This window comes from Aethalodelphis obliquidens, unplaced genomic scaffold (assembly GCF_003676395.1).
Source record: "Aethalodelphis obliquidens isolate GAN/ISIS:26980383/991018 unplaced genomic scaffold, ASM367639v1 scaffold54, whole genome shotgun sequence".
NCBI classification, from domain to species: domain Eukaryota; kingdom Metazoa; phylum Chordata; class Mammalia; order Artiodactyla; family Delphinidae; genus Aethalodelphis; species Aethalodelphis obliquidens.
Genome location: NW_020837998.1, coordinates 709,639 through 733,358, shown reverse-complemented (window position 1 = coordinate 733,358; position 23,720 = coordinate 709,639). Strand labels below are relative to the sequence as shown.

Genomic DNA, 23,720 nt, shown 5'->3' with positions numbered 1-23,720 from the left:
GTTAGGAATACAGCCTGGAAGCACATATTTAATGGATAAATACAGAAGCCAGTTTCCTTGCTGATTTAAAATCTTTTTAAAATTTTGCTCTACATGGATAAATATTAGCAACCCATATTAAAATAAAACTACTTTAAACAATCTTAGATATTCAATGTAATGCAGTGGAAAGCACTAGGACTTAAACTTGAGTTCTAATCTCAGTTGTGGGAGGCAGAATTCCAGAATTCTCCTCCATCCCAAGATTTCCAGCCCTAACTGCTAAAACTGTGAATGTAATGAGATATTAAGTTATATTACATGGCAAAGGTGATTTTCTACATGTGATTAAGGTAACTAATCACATGAATGAGCTAATTGAAAAGGAGATTATCTAGGTGGATCCAATCTAATTATATGAACCCTTTAAAAACAGAAAATTAGAGAACACAACATTGCTGGTATGAAAATGGACAGCGTTATATGTCAAGGAATGCAGGTAGCTTCTAGAAGCCAAGAGTAACCCTGGGCTGACAGCCAGCAAGAAAACAGGTACACAAGTTTTACAGTTGAAATGAACTAGCTTCTGTCAACGTCAATGAGCTTGTGAGCAGATTCTACTGCAGAGCTTCCAGATAAGAGCCCATCCTGACCAACACCTAGATTTCAGCCTTGTAAGACTGTGAATACAGTCAAGCTCCTCTAGATTTCTGACAGATAGAACTCTGAGACAGTAAATGGTTGTTATTTTAAGTTGCTAAATTTGAGGCAATTAGTTGCACAGCAACAGAAAACTAATATACCAGTTTTGCCATTATTGAGCTGTGTGACCTCAGGCAAATTACATGACTATTCTAAATATGTTACCTCATTTTATGATTAGAGATGTAAACTAAATAATCTATTAATCTGATCATTAGAATCATGCTACATTTCTGGTCAAAAGCAGATAATTCATTAACTTCTAAGTATACATAGTTTTCCACTTTCTCATATGTCTATTTTAGCTCATATTTTAAGTAAAGCTGCTGGATTGGTCCTATGGAAAATTACTCCAAAAAAGGGCAAAATGTGTGCATAATACTATAGCATTATCCTCACCTTATAGTTGTGTGTAGATAATTAATCAATATATGTGAACACCAGTTTGAAAAGCTAAAAGTGCTACACAACTTAAAAGGAAGAAAATTCTGACACATACTGTAACATGGATGAACGTTGAGGACATTATACTAAGTGAAATAAGGCAGTCACAAAAAGACAAATGTTATAAGATTCCAATTATATGAGGTATCTAGAGTAATTAAACTCATGGAAACAGAAAGTAGAAATGTGTTTGCCAGGGGCTGTGAGGAGGGAGGGAAATGCGAGTTGTTCTTCAATGGGCATAGAGTTTCAGTTTTGCAAGATCAAAAAGTTTTGGAGATCTGTTGCATAACAATGTGATTACAGTTAACATTACTGAACTATACACTTAAAATGGTATAGAGGGTAAGTTGTATATTACATGTATTTTACCAAATTTTTTAAAAATAAATAAAATGTTTAAGATGATACATTTTATGTTATATGTATTTTACCACAATTTTTAAAGTGCTATATAAATTCAACAGTAATATTACTATGCTTGCAGTTATTGAGTTAAAATTTCCACTGAAATAATTTTGAAGGCCAACATAAGTCTAGCCAGAGAGATATATTCTGCAGTTTACATGTTAGAAAAGTAGTTTTCTCATCTGAATGATAGTACTGAAAGAATTTCCAACTCTCCCAACCATCTCCTACTACATACTTAATTTACGTTCTGATACGTCCTTACTTGTAAGGCAAAATTCAAGAGCTCAACCTTTACACTTTAATTTCACAACTCTAATTTTTCCTTAAGGTAACTGTAATACATGTAATACATGTTTATACACAGATTTCTTTCTCATTTTCCTTCCCCATTCCTTACTTTGATAGGAAAACAGGGTTTTTTTTAGGTATTCCTCCCCCCAAAAACCTTTGCCCCCATCTCTTTCCCGCTTCAAAATAATAAAGAAAATTTTCATCAAAGACAGAGTAGCTCATAGCAGTTGACTAGAAAATAGAGAACTAAATTCTAATTTTTCTTTGTTGCTGACTGTGGCATAGTCATGGATAAGTTGCTAAACTTTAGTAAATAGGCATGAAGATCTTCAAGGTGGCCATGGCAGTGGACATGCATTTATAAGGTTCCCTGCCCGCCCTCACTTTCATTCTGAAGTCAGGTAAATTTGGGTAGATTCAGATATCACAAGTAAATCCTGACACAATGTGGCCTGGATACACATTAACACACTTTTCTAAAAGTCATTTTTCTTCCTAAATCATCGTTCCCGTGAGGCAGCAAAATTCAATAGCCCAACAAGGGGCTATGAACCCAGAAACTGAATTTATCTGTGCCATTGATCCAGTTTGTGACCCTGAGAAACTCAACTTCTCTATGCTTCAGTTTTATCATCTGCTAAATGGGTACCAAAATGATTTGATTCAAGGAATTATGAAGAATTGGAAACTCCCCTCTGTAAAATCCTCCACAATAAAATAATATGCAAGAAGGGAAAATAAACAGCTAATGTGTGAGCATCTTTGAGCAGAATTTTCCAATTTAAACAGATTCTCACTTTATACAGTAGTGGTGTGGTGCAGCATACAATTACTTTGATAATGTTTTTATAGGGGTATCCTTGAAGCTGTTTATTTTTTCTTCATTAGCTGTTCTAAGTCAAAAACACTATCACTTTCAGTATGGAATTCTCAAAATAACCTTTTATTTCACTGTCTTCAAGCAAACAAACTTAACAAATCCAACTGCTGGCAAAGATTATTTTCCCATTTCCTTCTAGGTTCCCCTCACCCAGTGTGAATAAACTCTTCCTGTAAAAGAGAACCTTTTCCAAAACACATGGTTATTTCCCCCCATACCTAAACTTACATCTCTTCTTTAACTATAGGAAAATAAAATAAATGTAATTTGCATATTTTAATGTTCCCTCATAACTACATTTGACTCTCACTAGAATGTTTTACCACTTTCCGAAGCAAAATGAAATTTAATAGCACCCATGGCTAATGTGGGTCTCCATTTCAGATGAGATTTCTTGATAATACTGATGACAATTTGATCCTATAGCTCCTACTACCAACAAGACAAGGTTGCAAAAAGGGCAATGTGATACAAGTCCTTAAGACTGACTTCTAACTAATGTGAGATAAACTTGAAACCAAACTTCACCAGCTTATCCATAAGTTAGATTTAGATTCAAAGCCTCTAAGATATACAGGCCTCTAAGAGTAGGATATGTTGTTGTGGGCACATTCCTGATGGCTAAACCCACAGCACAGTTCAAGGTTAGAAAAATGCCTGACACAGCTCAAAATGGAAAACCATAGTTTTACTGTGAGAAAATGAATATATACACACTTATGTTCACTGTTTAACACTTGAAATGACAAAATTTATCCCAAAATATAGGGAGGGAAATGGAGTAAAAAAACATTAGAAACTTTTTCAAAGTTTACATGAGGGAACTGTATTTATAAATAAGAAATGAGAGTATGGATTTATTCTGTGTGATTTTGCTTTTGTTTTTTGATTCATGCCATTATCTAGACCATTACTCTTATATTAGTATTATTATAATTATTGTACTAGAAAATACTTTTTGTGACATAATCTCATAGTGTATGTATTCATTGTCTTTGGAATTTCTCTTTCTGGGGGTTGTTTTCTTCTTTGAGAGAATGCTATTTTCTGGCACAGCAGGCTAGACAATAACAAATATGCTGTTAAAATAACATTCACCTCAAGGCAGGAGGATTAGATAGAAATAAACTTTTATATCCTAAAATTAGAAGTATTTCTAAAAGAAGTGTTTTATCACTGATAATTTTTTTCCAAGATAAATTCAACTAACATGCTTCTATTACATAATTATTAAATATAATTTAAAGCCTGCTCTAAGCAGCGAAACCTGTTGATTGCTTCTCCTTTTGGGGAAAAAAATAACATTTATCAAGGTCAAAACCACAGAAGATTTAAAATTCTTAAACACTCTTGGCAAGTTAACCCCATCAGTGGGGTGTACTGAGAGCAATGTAATATCCACCTCACAAAAGAGCTGATGATAACCCTCACTCTAACGCTCCTTCTATGTTCGGAACAGCAAGGCATTTCCTTGCATTTCATGTGTACAACACTTTCATATTTTCAGGCATTGTATAAATGTAAATTAAATTCATCTCAGCACCATGGTAAAGTTATCAACTTGTCCCACTCTGCCTGTTGTTAAAAAAAAAAAAATTAGATGTAACTAGAATATAGCTACTTGTCTTAACTCTAAATTTCTTATTGATAGGGACTATATAGCTTATTGAATATGTAGTGCTTGATTGTGCCTAACAAAATTCTTGGTACAAAGTAAACATCATCTAGGAGAGAAGGAAGGAAGGAAGGAAAAGATGGAGGGAGGGAAAGATAATTATTTTTCATGTTTTATCAGGATACTTTGTACTGTGCTATGGAAGCGCTTTTGTGAGATTCTTTTGGAGCTTTGGAGGCAGAAGTAAGAGTCAAATATATTTGGCTCCTGAACTCTCCCAGAACTGGCTTAAAATACCAAAATTAACAGGTGGCAGGTTTACAATTAGTGCAACAGGAGAGAATCACACCGAATATTTTTGCAATCTAAACTTTTGAAAGAGAACTTTTTTGAAAATTGGCAGGATATAAAAATCGAAAAGTATTTTCCTTTAGTTTCCTATTTAAATGAAAGGATTGGTTCTGCTTCTAATGTACTTGGTTAGAAAAGCCATCCACAAGCTTAGTTTAAAAACTGGGGAAGCAAGGTCAGTGAGGTAACACAGTTTCTATTTAATTCTCAATTTACATTAAGCCACAGGAAAATTAATCATTCCAAATAAACTTCAAAGTAACAGTGAGGAAGGAAGGGGTTTTGCATTTTCCTAAACCCTTGCTGAGAGGCTATTGTATCCTTTATCTTCCTGTCTTCCAGAAAGTTAGTGGTTGTATTTAACTTAAACTATTCATTTACCCTTCAGATATAACATATCTTGAGATGCTTTTCAATGACTATAAGCCGTTGAAGAGTACAAACTCTCTGACAGCTTCCTTTAAATTCTTGCGTTTACAGGAGCATTTCACAAACCCATCTACACAACTGCACACATCATAATTTACACGTTAACTACAACAGGGTTTCACCTTAGGCCTGTTGCCAAGAATAATCATTTTAAATCTTTTTATCCTTTCGTAAAAGGATAATTATAAATGTGAAAGTAGCAGCAAAGGAAAGGTGTTAAGAAAGCACTTAGAATAATCTCCTCCATTTGAATACAGGAAGGCTGATGAAGAAGAGAAGGGAAGGGAGGCAAACCAATTATTTGGGTGAGACGTAACATGTCAAATGCAAGGCATGAAACATTAAACCGAAGGTGTGATAGATCTGTCTAAACGTCCCAAACAAAATCAGCCTGCCTTTGTGCTGGAAGGACAGGAAAACTCACAAACATTCCTCATTGGAATTTACTGATAAAAAGCCAGCAACAAAATATACATGCAAAAGGTTACTCACTGCTTGTACTTCCCATGAGTTGGGGCTGTCCAACAATTTAGCAACTATGTTTTCCCTGAAGATAAATAGTACGCTCATTTAATTTGCCTTTTGTTACAACCTGAATGCATATAGTTTAATCTTACTCTCTTCCTCCACACTACAGGTGTTTCCCTTTAGCTAATTAAACATTAACATTGTGCAACTGTCAGTGCTCTAAAATTGGTGGTTAATCACCTCTGACTAAGAGTACTACAGAAAGTCTAAGTAAGTTGTGTTCCAGATAAATTGCAATGAATACAAGATGTTTCCGTCCTCTGAAACATTACACTGGAAGTTCATAGTTTATTTTTCAAGATTTCTACTTTAAATGGCATTGTTTTTTTACAACTTCATTCCTTGAAGGAGTGAATGGTAATGTGGCATATGAATAAAGGATGTTCTTAGAGGAAGTATGTCATATTATTTAGGACCTCACGTCAAAGTCAAAGACATGAGGGTTTTGCTCAAATACTGCTACTTGTAGTGTTGGGGAATTCCTTTTGTTTTGTTTTGTTTTTAATCAAGAAATGTCCTGATTAATGTTAAGGTTTACATCCTCCTATGAGCAAGCATCTATTACTACTCAAGGTAATATTTTTAATATATGGAGAAATAGTAATCCATTACCAAAGCGATAGATATTGGGTTTGAGACAGCCTGGGACCTGGGGCCCTTTGCTGCAGTACTGAAATACTTACACTGAGACACACATCTCCAACAACAAAATACAAAGAAACTATAAGGGACTAAAAATAACTGCACACATGCCCAGTTGGGGCAAATTCTAGACAGAAAGATACAAAAGACTAAAAAACCCAACTGCCACTTCTGAAGAGCCCAAGGCAAAAACTGGGTGTTGGGAGCAAAAGCAGGGTACTGTGCATGACCCCTGCACACACCACCACCTAAGGGGTGGGCACACCACCTAAGCCACCCCTCCAGCCTGACCCCTGCACTCACCCCTACCCTCACCCCATATAAGGAACAAGTTCGCCCCCCACTCAGGGAGCCAGTGAGTGAGCAAGGGAACCTGTTACTTGTTCTTGCTCCCCCCCTGCTGCAGCAGGGGCCCCAATAAAGCCTTGCCTGAATTTCTTATCTGGCCTCAATTTCTATTGATTGGGGAAGGCCAAGAACCCTGGTCGGTATCAGGTTGAAAGAGAATACAGACAGAATCATGAAATTCAGAAGTCGAATGTATGTATCAGTGAGTGTATAAGTATATAAACTAAAACTCAGAACCCAAGTGAAAAAAAAGACCCTGAATCAGATCACCAGTCTGTCATTTGGGCTCTGAAAGCAGTGATGTGCCGGAACCAATTTTTACCAGCTTTCGAGCACCAATTATGTGCATCAACTTCTAACTTCACATTGAGGATCTCATGTCAGTAGCTTGACATAGGCCGTGCTGGGATTATTTACACCACAGAAATCAGCCAATACTACAAATCAGGGCTCCACTCCTACCCTAACCTGCAGCCAGTTGTTAAACATTTACCAGAACATAACTCTCTGAAAGGAAACCATGGTGGTCATGTTTTCTAAATCAAATAATTCTTCATTTGACCTTGCCATTTTCATATTTTATATAATTGAAGATAAAACTATTATATCTGCAATGAAAAATCATGAAGAAACACAGTGTAAAGTATCTGATTTTAGCAAAATTTAACTATGAGAAACAAATCTATATACCAAAAGATATGGAAAGCTATTTTCTTAAACATTTAGTAGTCCTGGAAATGAGCATATTTAGAAGCATAAGAGTATTACAACAGATTTGGAACTGCCATTATAATCTCCACAATCTTGAGTGAGTTACCCCACCCCTTGGACACCATTCCTCTATATTCGTAAGCTGAAGATGTCAGCTTAAATGACTTCTGTTCCTTCTATTTAATATTATAGGATCTTTGGGATAATACCAAGGAGCCTTCACTTGCCTCCATATGGGTCAAATTTTCCTGTCTTTTTGTGGGGGGGCAATAACAGTCAGCATGGCTTATGAAGAATTCAATAGCAACTCTCACCCTTCAGAGTCTTGAGGTTTTTTATTGGATCTTCCTACATTATCAAGAATTCTTCTTTTCTGTACATTAACTATATACAAAGGTAAATGGGTAGCAAACTAAACCAACTGCATTCTGAGCAACAATGTCCTTACTTCCAGTTAAAATTAACTATTTCAAATCCAAAATTGTTTTTTGTAATCTGAGTAGGATATTTCAAAAGAAATAAGCTGCCTATGTACACATTGGTAGTTAATGTACAATGTTAATACATTAATTTTTTTAACATTAATTTTTTGATATGAAGCAAATGTTTAAAATGGTGATGATTTTTTAAAGCTCTCTAAGTATAATATATATCTGCAAAGAAACACAAAGCAAGTAAGTTATCAGCCTTTAACCAGAAACAAATATTTATAAGTAATATATAAATCAAAATTGACTAGATTTGGAGTGACAAAGACAAGAACAAATTGATTTAATATTTCAGACTTTGAGTTTATAAACTTTTGAGAAAAATGCTATTCAACAGGCAGGCCAAAAAGTATACATTCAAGTGCTAAAGAGAAAATATTGGCATATGAATAAATTGGTTTAGGCCATCTCCATATTTAGTGATAATTCATGATAATTTATGGCAAGTCATAACTATAAAACAGGTATGATTCTTACCTAAAGTAAAAATCCAACATAAAAAAAAAAGTCTAAGTTGACTGCTAAGTAACTGCCAGTCTCCTAAGCAGGGACAGTTCTAAGGAATGATTCACAATATGTATGTTCCCATGGTGGAAAGTACAGATAATGTGATGTGCAGCAATTAAAAGCATTTCCAAAACATTTAATGCTAATAACATGGTAATACCATATCTATGCTAGCAACCTAGCTATCGATGTTTCGGTAGATCATCTACCTGTAATGCAAACTATATTTGCAGTGTCACTGTTCAGCCATATGCTAAAACTATGGTCACTCACTTTTATTTGCCTGTTTAATAAGAATGGATTTTGGTATTGAAGAAATAATTTATCATAGTTCTAGCTTTTATAAGCATTGCACTTCTTTCATTTAAACTGTTCTTTAATTATAACAATAATTACAGCTGAAATATAGAAATTTATACATCAAAATATGCCTTATAATATTATGTAGCCCCATGTGGTTATTGAGCACCTGAAACATGGTGAGTGCAAATTGAGTTGTTGTGTAACTAAAATACACACTGGATTTTGAAATCTTGGTACAAAAAATTAATAATGTAAAATATATCATTAATATTTTTATATTATTACATGTTATAGTGATATTACTTTGGATATATTGGGATTGATAAAATGTATTAAAATTAATTTTGCCTATTTATTTTTAGTTTTTAAATGTGGAAACTAGAAAACAAAATTACACATGGGGATCACATTTGTGGCTCATCATATTTCTATTGGACAACACTGGTCTAGAATATATATAGTCATCTGTAAATATTGGTGCATCAAATGATCTTTGTCTTTTAAACCTAATTTCATTGATATTAAAAAAAGAGTCTGAAAAAGACAAGATGAAACCAAGAGAGATAAAGGTGTCACTTGGTGATTCGGCAGTAGAAAAGAAATACACATAGTGGCTTATTCCGGAAAAAAATACAAGATTAAACATATTGATTGGAAGATGTTGAGGTTGGGAGTTAGGTGCCCAATCACAGCTCTGAAGTTGCTTTATTCGTTCATTCCACTCATCTTCATTGTGACATTTCTTATATCTTAGTCAGATGTGCTCATGTCTCTCCAATTTAAAATTTAACTAATGTTTTATTTCCCTAGCTGTATTTCAAGTTCCTTGAGGATCCCTGCATCTTTATATTTATTTACATACATTATTGATGCTAAAAAATTGTTGGGGTATTAGCAGTCACTCACTATTTGTGAGTCTTAAAAGTTGACCCAGAAAGGAAAATTTCTAATTTAGGAACAACTACAAATCAAGAGCAGTCCTTACAAACAAATAAATTTTTAAAATGCACCTCCAGATACCTTTCTTCAGTTGCTAAAGCCTTGCTCCATGTATGCAAAATGTCACGGCTACATCTTCCTGTAAGTTTGTTATACTATTTGCTCACCTGCAGCCATATGGATTTCACTGCCATTCAGAATTAGGCAGAGATAACATTCATGGCCGTACTAGAGCAGGGCTAGCACCCTCTCCATTTAGGCCACACTAACGGGCTGAAAGCACCTTGTGGCCTTCTAAGTCAAAAGGCATGAAATAGACCTCCAAGAATTATGAACAGAGTTTGACTTTGGGGCCTTGCTTTGGACAGATCATTTGTCAGGACAATCAAGATTGCCTCTGTCTTAGTCTCATTCTAAAGTCCAAGAGAAAAGGTCTCTAGGAACTGATGAAACTGTCCAGCTCATACCCTTCACCTATCTATTGCATTACTATTATAAAGGCTGTTAGTTGCAGCAGTTGTATGACAAAGAAACACAGATGTTTTAATTCCTTTAATATCATGTAGATCAGGTTTTGAGCCTATTGCCAGCTGTACCTAGGCAAGTGATTTGATACTAAGCAAGTCATTTAACCTCTATGTGTCTCCGATTCTTAATCTGCAAATTAGAATTACTGACACCTACCTCTCAGAGTTATAGAAAACACACACACACACACACACACACACACACACACACACACATGAGCACACATGAGAGACAAAGTATGTCTGCAGAGTGGTGCCTGGTACACAGTCTTTAATAATTGTGCTTAACAACTTGACAGCTATTATTGGTAGTAGTGTTGTAATTAAGAACCTTAGAACTGTTAAATTGATGCAGTTTATTTAATTGGTATAACATTTTTCTTTCACTGTAGTATAGTACATAATGAGCATCATATTTTGCTTTTCTCAAATTTCTTATCCATATTGTCTGAGTTAAACCTCCTTAGAACTCCATAAGCAGCCTAAAGTTTTAAACCACAGTGACAGAACAATGAAAAAAATACAACTCATGGTTTATTTAGTGTTTATATTCACTTTTTTTCCTCTTTGTCAAACTTAAGACAGATGCAGGTATTTTTACTTGCCCAGTCCGGGAAACTGAGGCAAAGAGGAAAATCATTTAAACTGGTTTTAGAGATGGTTGTATTGTGCTGGAAAACACTTGAAACCATCCATAGCTGCTCAGGTTTATAGTACCTATACAAAACTGGAAATACTTAATTCAGGTCTCAGAATACTATGCTTGTTTTATTTGTTTCTTTGTTTTTATTTAAATAAAACACAAAGGCAAGAGAATTTACCATTATAAAAATAAAATTATGATATGGGTCGCGTTTTATTTAAAAATATAGAAGATACTTAGATCTCTGAAGACTCATGTTGATACTGACCAGGGTTCTTGGTCTTCCCCAATCAATAGAAGTTGATCAGAGGCCAGACAAGAAATTCAGGAAAGGCTTTATTGGGGCCCCTGCTGCAGCAGTGGGGAGCAAGAACAAGTAACAGGTTCCCTTGCTCACTCACTGGCTCCCTGAGTGGGGGGGGCGAGCTTGTTCCTTATATGGGGTGAGGGTAGGGGTGTGTGCAGGGGTCAGGCTGGAGGGGTGGCTTAGGTGGTGTGCCCACCCCTTAGGTGGTGGTGTGTGCAGGGGTCATGCACAGTACCCTGCTTTTGCTCCCAATGCCCAGTTTTTGCCTTGGGCTCTTCAGAAGTGGCAGTTGGGTTTTTTAGTCTTTTGTATCTTTCTGTCTAGAAATTGCCCCAACTGGGCATGTGCGCAGTTATTTTTAGACCCTATAGTTTCTTTGTATTTTGTTGCTCAAGGAGAGATTTGTCCAGGTGCAAGCATTGCAGCACTGCAGCAATGGGTCCCAGGTCCCAGGTCCCTGCCTGTCGCAATGTATTCAATAGATATTTTACTGAAATGCAAAATGCAGATTATATGGCATTTAGTAAAACTCCCTTCTCTTGCTGATTAATAAACTGAAAGCTGAGAGAGGTCAGGTGATCAGTTAAAGATGACCTAACAAGTAAGCTACAGAGTCAAACCCAGTATCTATTTCCATCGCTTCTAGTATTCTTTCAACTGCACTATACTGTCATTTTTGTTTAAACTTCCTTAAACTTTGAGAGCATCCTTCTAACACTTGCAAAGACAACATTTTCAAAATGTTTTTGCTGTTTTCATGGTCAAATTACATTCTCAAAATATTTCCATAGGGTGATGGGTGGGAAGCAGAGAGACTCTCTTTGTGAAAATAAAGGGTGGAAACATTTTGAAAATGCTATGAAAACATTTGGCTGCCTTAACAGCCTTAAAGAAAACATTTATTTTGGCCACAGTGACTAAAACATTTGCTTCCTTTGGAAATGCTTGCTGCCAAAATAAAGGTTTGTTTCTTTTTTCGTATAGAAGCAAACATTGTTAAATGAAATATTTTGTATTATTGTATACATTATTTGAATATTGATTATGGCCACTCTTAGTGACATCATTGTGCATAGAGTTTGTTTTGTAAAGAAATTAGGGACACTTGTATTTAAAAACCGATTTAACATTCTGAAGTGGCAACTGTATTGCAACAAAATACCTACATGAGTAATGAGAAATTCAGTTATCCTGTTAAGAAGTTTGCCTTGTACAATGGTTATGTTCATGTAAGTAAAACATCTGGAGTACAAGGTATTGTGTACATCAAATAGCCAGAAGACAGACTGGTTGACTAAACTTTTTACATTTTAGGCTATAGTTGTATTTTTTTGTGGAATTATTCTGTATTCTAAGGATTTCTGTCTACTGAGTGCATAATACATATTAAGAAACTCAATTTGCTTCTACTTGGAGTTTATTTCTGTATCTAGGCTGATTTTAACGTATTTTATGTTACCATTTTAGCTAATGGTCTTCAACTCCAATCCTCCAAATCAAGTCACATACAACTGTATTCATGAATCTATACACACATCAATTGAAAGGACCTGCCTACGTCTATAAGAGATGGGTTACAATTCAATACCTATAAAAATCTACCAGTGTTAAGACTAATGATTACAGCAAACCTTTGCTCACTTAATTTATAGTCTCACTGGGAAAGCAGTTCATCCTGAAGAAAATGGAAAAGGGAGACAATTTTTTTTTTTTTTTTTTTGCCGTACGCGGGCCTCTCACTGCTATGGCCTCTCCCGTTGCAGAGCACAGGCTCCGGACACGCAGGCCCAGCGGTCATGGCTCACAGGCCCAGTCGCTCCGCAGCACGCGGGATCCTCCCGGACCGGGATACGAACCTGCGTCCCCTGCATCGGCAGGCAGACTCTCAACCACTGCGCCACCAGGGAAGCCTGGGAGACAATTTTTATCATAGAAAAGAGTAACCTGGTGATTCTCAATCCGGGAAACATATCAGAATTACCTGTGAGGCTTTTAAAAATTACAACTGCCTAGGCCTTACTCTAGACCTGCTGAATTTCTTTTAAAGGTGAGTTTTAAGCCACAGAAAATCATTATAGGACCTATCCAGCACATAGCTACCTCAAACTCAGATAACTAAAAGGGACTGAAGTATCTGGGTTTGGTCTGATTCTACTAGAAATGAACAAACTTGACCTAGGTCGATTGCTGGTAACCAGCATTACATTTCTTGGCATTATTATTCAGATATAATCAGACTATCTGACATTCTATTTTTGTTTCTGAGAGCCATCTCCTGTATTGCTTCCAGATTATGAGACCAGTGATGGTGCATTGCTCTAAGATCCACAACTGCCCCAGCACAGGGATCAGTAATGGAAGTTTACCCTTTTTCGTTCACTATTGCATTCTACAAAATTAGCCTGGGCTTGGTTTGTTTTTAGAATGAGACATACAATATTTTAAGGAGATGTCTGTACTTGTTATTTTTTCTACTTAGGAATAAAGAATACAAAACAACTTGTCTCCATTTTACAGTGCACGTAATGTGAGTGTTCTGAAAATTAAAACAAATGGAAAGGAAATAAATTGCAAAATGAATAACAGAATACATGGATGCGCTCTGCAACTATGTCCAAATGGTAGCAGGCAAAAAGAGTCTAAGATTCCTTCTAAAGTATACTGTGACTTCCTGACTTTAATTACATAGCTTTTCCTTAAGTAAACATTAATGACAGAGCAAATATTGTTGCCCAAAGAGGCTATTTTCTAGTAATTTTCTAGTCTATTTGTTTTAAAGCCTCATGAAAACCATACTAAGTAAACATTCTAAATAATTATAAAGAATAGATTTAAAGAGACTTTCTAACTCTTTTAATCAGCAGAATTTTCTTCTTCTAACAATAAGACAATATTTTTCCAATCTTATAGCACAACAGTGAGCATTTAACATCTAGAAATATAATATACAAGGATACATTATTTCGGAAAAAATCAGTCAGAAATGTGATGGTGAAAGTAGTCTAGCCTAAAATGTAATTTATGAAGTGAGGTCATCTGTAATCTTTATGATCCATACTGCCCAATATTGTTATTTGCTCATCATGATTCAGGGTGCATTCTTCCATAAATATGTATCTAGAGTCATATTAAACTTAAAATGAGAACTGTGGAGTTTTCTTAATGCAGCTACTCTGGGAAGGATTAAAACCTGTATCATCAGTCAACTATTCATGAGCATCTACTAGCGGTAAGGTCCAATGTCAGATGATCTGAATGAAGGACAATAGAAAGTATAAGATGTGAATTTTGCTCTCAAGTACTTTACAAATGTAAGATATGAATTCATGAAGGGATATCTAACAATATAGGGAAATATAATATTAGACCTAAATACAGGTTATTCAGTTCTGTACAGATTCAAAGTAAGATCTCAATATTGAAATAGATGGGTGAACTATCCTGCTGGATTACTGGCTATACTCACTGGCCTTATGAATATATTCTTGCATCATCAGGATTTGAGATTAGCAGGACATATTTCATTAGTATACCTCCTCTGCAGTTTTGTGTAATAATAACATGTAATTTTTAGTGGGTACTTACTATGTATCAGGAATTCTTCTAAGTTCTTTATGTATGTCAAATCATTTAATAATCTTAACAACATTACAAAGTGTATATGATTATTGTCCTGCTCATTTTAAAGATCAGGAAACTGTGGCTCAAGGGATTAAGTGACTTTCCCAAGTCATACAGCTGTTATATTGGGTAATTGAGATTAGAGCCCAGGCAATCTGAATCTTGTTCCCACACACTGACTTGCCATGCTATGCTAACTCAAGAGTCAAAGAACCTAAAGAATCCTAAAAAGTTAAAGCTATAAGGAACCTTAGGAGACAGTGCAAATTCTTCCTCATACACATAGGGAAACTAAAGCTCAAAGAGATGAAATGGCTTGCCTATCTATGATCACACAGCTAGTTAGAAAGAAACCATGATTGCAACCCACATTTACTGATTTCCAGCCCATGGATCTTTCCATAATAATCATTATAATCCCTTTAAGCATTTCTCCTTTGCTTCATTTTTCCAATCTGGACTATTAAAAATGATGCATGTCTATAATTATCTGAGTTGAATTTGACTGTATACAAGCAAAAGTAAATGGAAACACTGAGATATAAAGTGTGATATATAAAGTATGATAGATGAGAGATAGATGGATAGAATGAGATATAGATAATATAGATATATGGATATAACATATGTAATAACTACCAAAACTCTGCTAGTAGATATTATTGTCCTCAATTTACAGATTAGGAATCTGAGGCTCATAGAGATCAGATAACCAGCCTAATGTCACACAGCTAGTAAGTAAATTCAAAATCAGGTCTGCTTGACTTTAAACTCCTATGTTATTTGTACTATCTGAGTAGTGGTTGCAGTATGAAAATACTTTACAACTTTTACCCCATGGAGAAAAAAACTTTGTGTGCTTTTCTTTTATAACAAAGATCATAATTTATTTTTCTAATTTACGGGTAGTTGATAAGAATGGTTTTAATTAAGAGATAATTTATAATTAGACATTTTATTATTTTTAAAAAGTTGGGATTCCCTGGTGGCGCAGTGGTTGAGAGTCCGCCTGCCGATGCAGGGGACACGGGTTCATGCCCCGGTCCGGGAAGATCCCACATGCCACGGAGTGGCTGCGCCCGTGAGCCATGGCCGCTGAGCCTGCGCGTCCGGAGCCTGTGCTCTGCAACGGGAGAGGCCACAACAGTGAGAGGCCCGCATACCGCAAAAATAAAAAAAAAAGTTATTTTTACTAAAATGTATGTTATGGTGTGGAAGAGAAAATTTTAACCTAAACTGTCATTGAGTATTTTCAATATAGAATTGTCATTTATAAAAAAAAAGTGAGCTTGAAAGAGGAATACAGGTAAACAGTTTTACATGCATGCTCTATGAAAGAGTTCTATTCTCTAGGAATTGAAATAGCAAATTAAATAGATATTTAGTGAGACCCTAGCTAGTGCAAAGTGCTCTGCAAGATCTCCTCACCATATTAGGCCCACATGGCCAGTTTTGTGTGAGGCTTACCGATTTCATCATTGAGCCCACCACAGTTCCTGGCATAGTACCTTACACACAAATGTAGTTTGAGTTAGACTACAGAAAAAGTATACCCAGTTCACAAAATCAAACAAGAAAGAGTATATAATAGGCTGTTTCAAAGAGTTGAAATGACTACAGCCAGAGAAATTATATTTAAAGTGAATCCAATTATGAGCCCACAGTGGAGTAAAGTTTGTCTTCTCTGAGACCTGGAAAAACCTAAGTCCATATTCTGACTGAAAAATCCTAAACAGCTGCATCGTGATTTTGGTCCTTTTTATTTCCTTTAAAAAATAATAGTATGTGTTAAAATTAGGCATCTATACATTCTGGTCCCCGCAGAGAAGAAATTTGAAAATTTAGTCACATACTGCTCCTGGACAAACTCTCCACTGTTCCTTTCCCAGATCTCAGTTAAGGAAGAGCTTTAATTCCATTGCATAGCCCATTATTATGAGTTCTGTTACTGTTGTTGGATGATTAAAAGGAAGGAAAAGTACTGACAAATGAACACCTACTATGTGCTGAGCATTATGCTAAAGTTCACATCAACTTAATTTAATTCTCTGAATAATTCCATAAGATGGGTATTATTATCCCTATTTTAAGACCAGAAGCTAACCCTCAGAAAGGCTAACTTGCTGAAGTCCAGCCAAGAGATCCAAATTGTAGGTCTCATCTGTCTGACTCTAAATACACTATATCATATGCATGTATTTCTTGACCTAGTGTAGGACAAATGACCCTTCCTTAATTTCTGATAAACAGAAGAGCACCTCCTCACAGTGGAAGAAACAAACTCAACCATAACAGAATAGAATAAGCAGGGCCTGAAGGGCGGAGTTGTGCCTGGTCATCTCATCTCACTTGAGGCTTCATACATCTTGCATCTCCACGATTTACCAAACTTGGATAAAGGCAAAAAAGATAAAGGGGGCTAGTACTTCACACTAGGAGTAATTTTTAGGTTGCATGACAGAAACCAAATAAGTGGACTATAGGTTTCACAACTGTAAATCTGGTGCAAACAAAAGAGATTAGGAAATGATTAAACAACAAAGACTGTGACAGAGGAAAACTAAGAAAAAGTGGAGCTGTTTCAGAGGAAGGAGTCAGTGAAGATTTTATGGAGAAAAGGAGCCCTTAGCCAGGTCTCAATTTGGATGGGACCTGGACAAGAAGATGCATGGTACACCCATTCCAGACTAAATCATAGAGATAAGAATGAAGCTGTCTTGGGACCAGAGAGGAGACAGGCCTGCAAGGTAAAAATGAGAGTATGATGGGAACAGTGAAAATAAATAATAACAATAAGTTGCATGGGGCTTACCAAGTACCAGGCACATTTCTAAGTGATTTATATTGTCACCACATTCTGGCAGAAATTCTGAAACTTAAGCACAGTTAAATGATCTGCCCAAAGTCACACAACAGGTAGTGTTAGAGCTGGGATTTGGAACCTATGAAGTATGATTCCAGAGTTTGTTCAATTAACCACTACAATGATACATTAAAGGAAAAGTATATTCAAGCAAAGACATATAGGTACCACTTTTCTGTAGTCAATAATTAAGCTTTTCAATGCAAATTAAGAGAAAGCGAATATGTAGGAAAAATAGGTAAAAACTAGGCATAGCCTATAACTGGTCAAGATTTATAAAATTTATTACTTATGGGCAATGTGATTTACTATAAACTATAAATAAATTGAAATATATTTTAATTAATTTTTATTGGAGTATATTTGCTTTACAATGTTGTGTTAGTTTCTGCTGTACAGCAAAATGAATCAGCTATACATATATATATATTCCCTCTTTTTTGGATTTCCTTCCCATTTAGGTCACCACAGTGCATTAAGTAGAGTTCCCTGTGCTATACTTTAAAAGAATTAACAGCACTTACAACACACTTTAAGTGGACCTATTAAATTTATATCCTTTTAGTTCATAATCTGATCACTTAGAAAGATTAAGTGGAAAATTTCAAAGATTTTTAATTACCCTTTTTATCCTAATCTTCATATTACATAAAGTTTGATATACTATTATTAAACAGAGGTTAAAACTATGCACACACACAGCTACATCTATACACACTACATATTTAAGAGCAAAGGTGGGTAGTCAGCTCTGTCTCCATTGACTCTTTATTTTAGGTAATTTTAAGATAATAACATGTAGGAGGTGATATACAGTATTACTATCCCAACAATCTATACTAAGAAGTGTTATCCACAATTACCATTGTTCAATTTGGCATACTAAGATATATGGTAGTATCTGAAATATGTTTAAGAATTACATTTAAAGTTTAAGACATTAATTTTCAAACCACATATATTTTTCTATATCTATCTATCATATATGACAAACTGCAACCATTGTAATATAATGGCAGTGTTCTTATAATTAAAGACAAATGCTTTTCTGCTTTAAATACCTTGATTTTTCTATTAAACAATGACCACTTAGTTGGAAAATGTGAATAGTGTGTGTAAAATTTTGATTTAAACCTTCCCCCACTTCTTTCTAAAGACAGCAGCCAAAAAACTGAATAAGTCAGGGTGCCTTTGAAGATATTTAATTAAAATCTAATCCCACATTCTTAAAAGCTCACATAAATTAAGCTGTCATTCAGGAGATTTATGCATTCACATTTGCATATTACGTACAATTCATCAATTACTCATGTTTGAAAGCAATGCCTTTCCCAGGGTGCTGAACTGCCAACAGTGCCAACAGGCACGTGCAACCCACAAAACCATACCTACTGGTACCTTGGAGAAAGCCACCTCCATATGGTCTTTCATTTGCACATCCACAGAGCTCCAAGCACACTTAGAAAAATATGACCATGGTTTGATGGATTCTATTCAGCTAAATTCGACAGAGATGAACATTTTACTTAATCTTGGTGCAATTGTATAGTGGTGGCAATTCAACAACCCTTCTTCCGCTCATGGCAAGTTTTAAGATTGCAGTAAAGATAAGAATCGTTGCTGAGCTTCAGCATCACCAGTCAAAACAGTTAAACTAATATTCTCTGCAAGTTGATAGAAGGCAACCATTTGTTTAGCATGGCATATTTGAGAAAGGTAAAAAAAATGTAACAAATATATACCTGTGTGTGTGCATACATACATAATACATAGATACACATACATACAGAGAGACAGAGAGACTTGAAGGTGAAAATATCAAAGTGTGCAGTGGCTCATTCAGAACACTTGGAAAGCTTTAGATGTGGCGAAAATAAAATGCCCATAACTTTTCCAGACTGTGTTTTTTCCTAAATACTATTTTTGGGAAAAAATGGCAACTCTTTAATAGCACAATGTCTACAAGCAAACAGATGCAAAGACACATTTTCCCCATGAGCTATAAGCTGTTACAAGATACCTTTAACTTTTTATACATACTGAGAAAAGAGGTCACTCTAGTAGTCCCAAAGGGAAAATGGTACACTTTATAAGACACGATATATAAGAAAAAGAAACACAGAAGCCAAATGACATAATGGGGTAAGCTCAGCTACTGCCACAATATTTTACATGAACCTATTCCTTAATAGTCAGTATAATTGTTTTAGAATTCCAAACAACTGCTTGCTTTAAAAAGTGAGGCCTGAACCAGGGACATTTCTCCTTTCATACGCAATGCCTTCTCCCCTCTTTCTAAAATCTGTCACCAATTCCTTTATCGTTTAGACATCCAGAAAACTTCCAAAACTTAGAGCAACTGGTAAATTTAAATGATCTTCTCTCATTTATTTTATATAAGTTATAAGCCTGTGTACTTGCACATGTGCATACTGCAGCTAATGTTCAGCAAATGACTCATAAAAATTCAACTCTGTAAGGATGTTTTGAGTGCCCACTATGCACAAGGCACTGTGTTAGATGTTGTGGGGAGTATAAAGATGCATTATACATGGTCAGAACTCAAAATAATATAAGAAAAATATACATGTACACTAAGGACTAAAATACTGACATAAACAATGCATTTTGAGGACAAAAAGAGAGAAATATTCATCCTGAGGAGACCAAAGGGGGTGGCATTTGATCTGATCCTTAAAGATGAGTATGAAAAATGTGAAGATTGTTTCATAAATGTGCATGCCTTGTAGAGAGGCCATGCTAATCTTTCTGTGTATCATTCCAATTTTAGTATATGTATTGATAGAAAAAAAACACATAATCAAAACTAGCTTGAGAATCCAGCTAGTGTTCAAAGCAGGAAAAAAAACAACACGAATATATGAGATAAACATTGTATCTTCTAATTATATACTATTTTCCATGGTACATACAGTTGGTTTAGTATAAACTGTGCTTTTACATATATCAAACATTGACCATTAGCCAGTCTTAATGTCAATTGCCATTGGGTATTAACTTGTTGCTGAACATTAGTTGGAATATAAAGACAGCAATAATAGTGGATTTATTCTACCAGAAAACAATATCTGCCTTTTATTCCTATCATCCTCTTCAATTTTCAAAATCCTGATTTCCCCCAACAGGTAATAGTATTAAGTGTGTATTACTTTTGTCATATAAATTTAATGTAAAACATTCCTATAAGAGGCAGTATGTTTAGTATCTGGAATGGGAGTAAATAGTACTGTAGAATAGAAGATTAAGTGTGTGTGTGTGTGTGTGTGTGTGTGTGTGTGTGTGTGTGTGTGTGTGTAATGTCACTCTCTCTGGCTGCAATTTAACCCTGAGGAAAAGTATTTGAGTTTGGTTCTGAATGAAAAATATCTGTCATGAGTTACCAGGTTCAGTTAACAATGTTAGCAAAACAACTGATATTCAATGTGTCCAATGCTCTAGCATTCAGTTTTACAAGCTTTCTTCAAATCCTCCATCTCTGAACCCTGTAAAACCTACATGGGTTTTAATTATGATCAAGAAGCTGTCAGAAAAAATCTATATGGACAGATTTTTAGAATAACTAATTATTCATTGTAACAATTCAACTAATTAAATAATGTCTGAAATATGTTATTTTAAATAATGCAGTGTAGTGGGGACATGTACAACATAAGGTGATTATATCTGAACAGTTAGTGATCATTTACTGTTATAATGTTTTTGCCTTACAGGACAAAAACAGGTCTTTACTTAAATCTTAACTGCTATTTACAACTGAAAGTTGTCTTATTACACTATCTCTCCCTAAGTGAAGAATAATGTATCATGCTGCCATATGTCTCTTTTCAAGAAATATTTCTCCCTTCTTTCAGGAAAAAAAAAGACTATACCCCCACAACTTTATTTCTTCAGACGAACACAGCCCTAATACTGAATAATGTCTTATTGAATGATTAGAAAATAGTTCTTCATTTCCTATGCTTACTGTGGTAAAATCCTTATTTCATAGAGGGAGGAAAATGTTTCCTAGGTGAAAAATCATAGCAGAATTCAAACCAAAGAGAATTCAAGTTTTGTTAATAAATAAAACTGCCATAAATCCAAAAAACAAGGCTGACATTTTACCAGATATATAACACTCCATCCTAAGTTACTCATTATTCTAAACATTAATTAAAACTAACTAGTGAATTAAAAGGTATTTTAAGCCAGAAATAAAGAGGGAAAAAAGTCTCACAAACAATCACTATAAATAAAATATTAAAGTGGCAAAACTCACAAGGTTGTCAGTGTTCTGTTTATTTTTAAACATATCTTAAGGATAGGTATAGTATAAAAATATTTTATGCTAGGAATGAGTGAACTGAATGAGATATCTGCTCAGTTTAGAGGCTATTTTGATATACTGGTTTTGTTCTAGTTCAATAGTTATAGAAAATCTATAAATTCATTTCCAGTTCTGAGTCATTGGATTAAAAAATTTTAGCTCAGCTTGTGATTTAGTAAAAATAATAATGATAATAATTTGGAGGTTTGGATTCCACCAACTAGTAAGGCTTACTGCATTTTTAGATCATAATTTAGTTTAGCTCAAATCCTTATTTTAGATAATAGCAAAGAGCTAGACTAATGACTAAATTATAGCACTGTGCAAAAATATCTCTTATCTTTTGACATATAATGTGTATTTTAAGTTAAGCATAATATCTTCCACATTGTATTAATTTTTATTTTACTTCCTCTTTATATTTTCTATCTAACAAAACTGTCCTAAAATTAACTTGTGCAACAAATATGCTACATGATAGTGGTCTTCAAGAATCTGATGATGTTATTATATGACATATGGCTGGCAGTGTGACTTCTGTGTTGGAAAAGTTATCACCTAACAAGAAAGATAAATGTCCTGTCCTCTGTGAAACTCTATTATATGTTGTTTAGGCAAGAAAGTCACTGAAAATGACAGAAGATATGTCAATCAAAATATAGGTATTAAAAATCCTTAAATACATATATTGATAATCCATACTGTGCTAAAAGAAGCACAATAAGCAGAATATTTTCTAAATTATAACTTTAAAGAAGGTCATAATTCTTGCCCCAGGCACACCTAAATATGAAACCTTCTTACTACTTTTTTGCAACAGCCTCACCATAAGCACTCATCAATTTTGCTGTCCAGAATGTTGTTTCAATCAAAATAAGATTAACAGTGCCACAGTAGAATATCAATGAAATATCTAACTTACTGAGAGCATCTGTCAGGATAGAAAGAGACAGAGTTTCGGTAGGAAACACTGTTAAGTTCCCATTTTCAAAGTTGGAGAATAAGGCAATAACAATCTCAATTCATTCAATTTGATATAGCAAATGCTTATTGAATTATTAATATTTACCATTGGTTAGCACTCATTATCAATCTAGTAGAATTTGGAAACTTTACACAAAAACATAGGTGCATGCATAAAATATGTATATATGTGTGTATATATATTTCCACATCACTAGAACCTAGTAGAATTCATGGCACATGGTAAACACTTAATAAATGTTTATTGAATGATGTAATGATTTAATCCACTTTAATTTTCCACAGGTAGCTCCCTAAAAATGTATTGTCACATCTCTTCTACCAACAATGTTATCTCTGTGAGGCTTACTGCGGACTGGGGGTAAGCCACACAGGCTAAATAAACAGCTAAGTCTTTAACTTCCAACATATTAGACAATATCACATTATAACTGTCTTTTGGGTTTTGTTGGATTTTGAATACAAGTCTTTAACATGATGACAAGACACACTCCCTAACCTTGTTTGGTGGGTGCATTAATTTCTAGGAGTAACAAGCTTGGAATCAGCATATAGAGTGGTATTTTACAGATGGCTTAACTAGAAATGAGTTCATATCTTTAGCAAAAACTCAAAAAAGAATTGGTAATATGCCCACTAGCTTTCAACTGACATAATGAAGAGAGTCCCTGACATCTTAAAAGAAGGAGTTAGAATTAAATAAGTGAAGACATGCTCAGTTAAAAATGGAATAAGGACAAATGATAAATGGCATACCAATAAATAATAACAAGAAAATAATAAGATGAATAAAATGGGCAATAGCTTACAAAGTTACAAATGTAGGCAAATGAAGAGGAGAGCTCCCTAAATGACATCCAAGTACTTAGAACATTACTGT

At 34.8% G+C, this 23,720-nt stretch overlaps 1 protein-coding gene and 1 non-coding gene across 2 annotated transcripts in view; both read right to left on the bottom strand.

Annotated features, from left to right (window-relative positions):
• The window catches only part of DACH2 (dachshund family transcription factor 2), a 644,364-nt gene that overhangs the window by 409,658 nt on the left and 210,986 nt on the right, over positions 1 to 23,720 (bottom strand). The gene's annotated exons all lie outside the window — the stretch shown is intronic.
• LOC113609121 (U6 spliceosomal RNA) lies at positions 20,239 to 20,344 on the bottom strand. Its single transcript, XR_003428502.1, has one exon. It is a non-coding gene; the product is annotated as a U6 spliceosomal RNA (small nuclear RNA).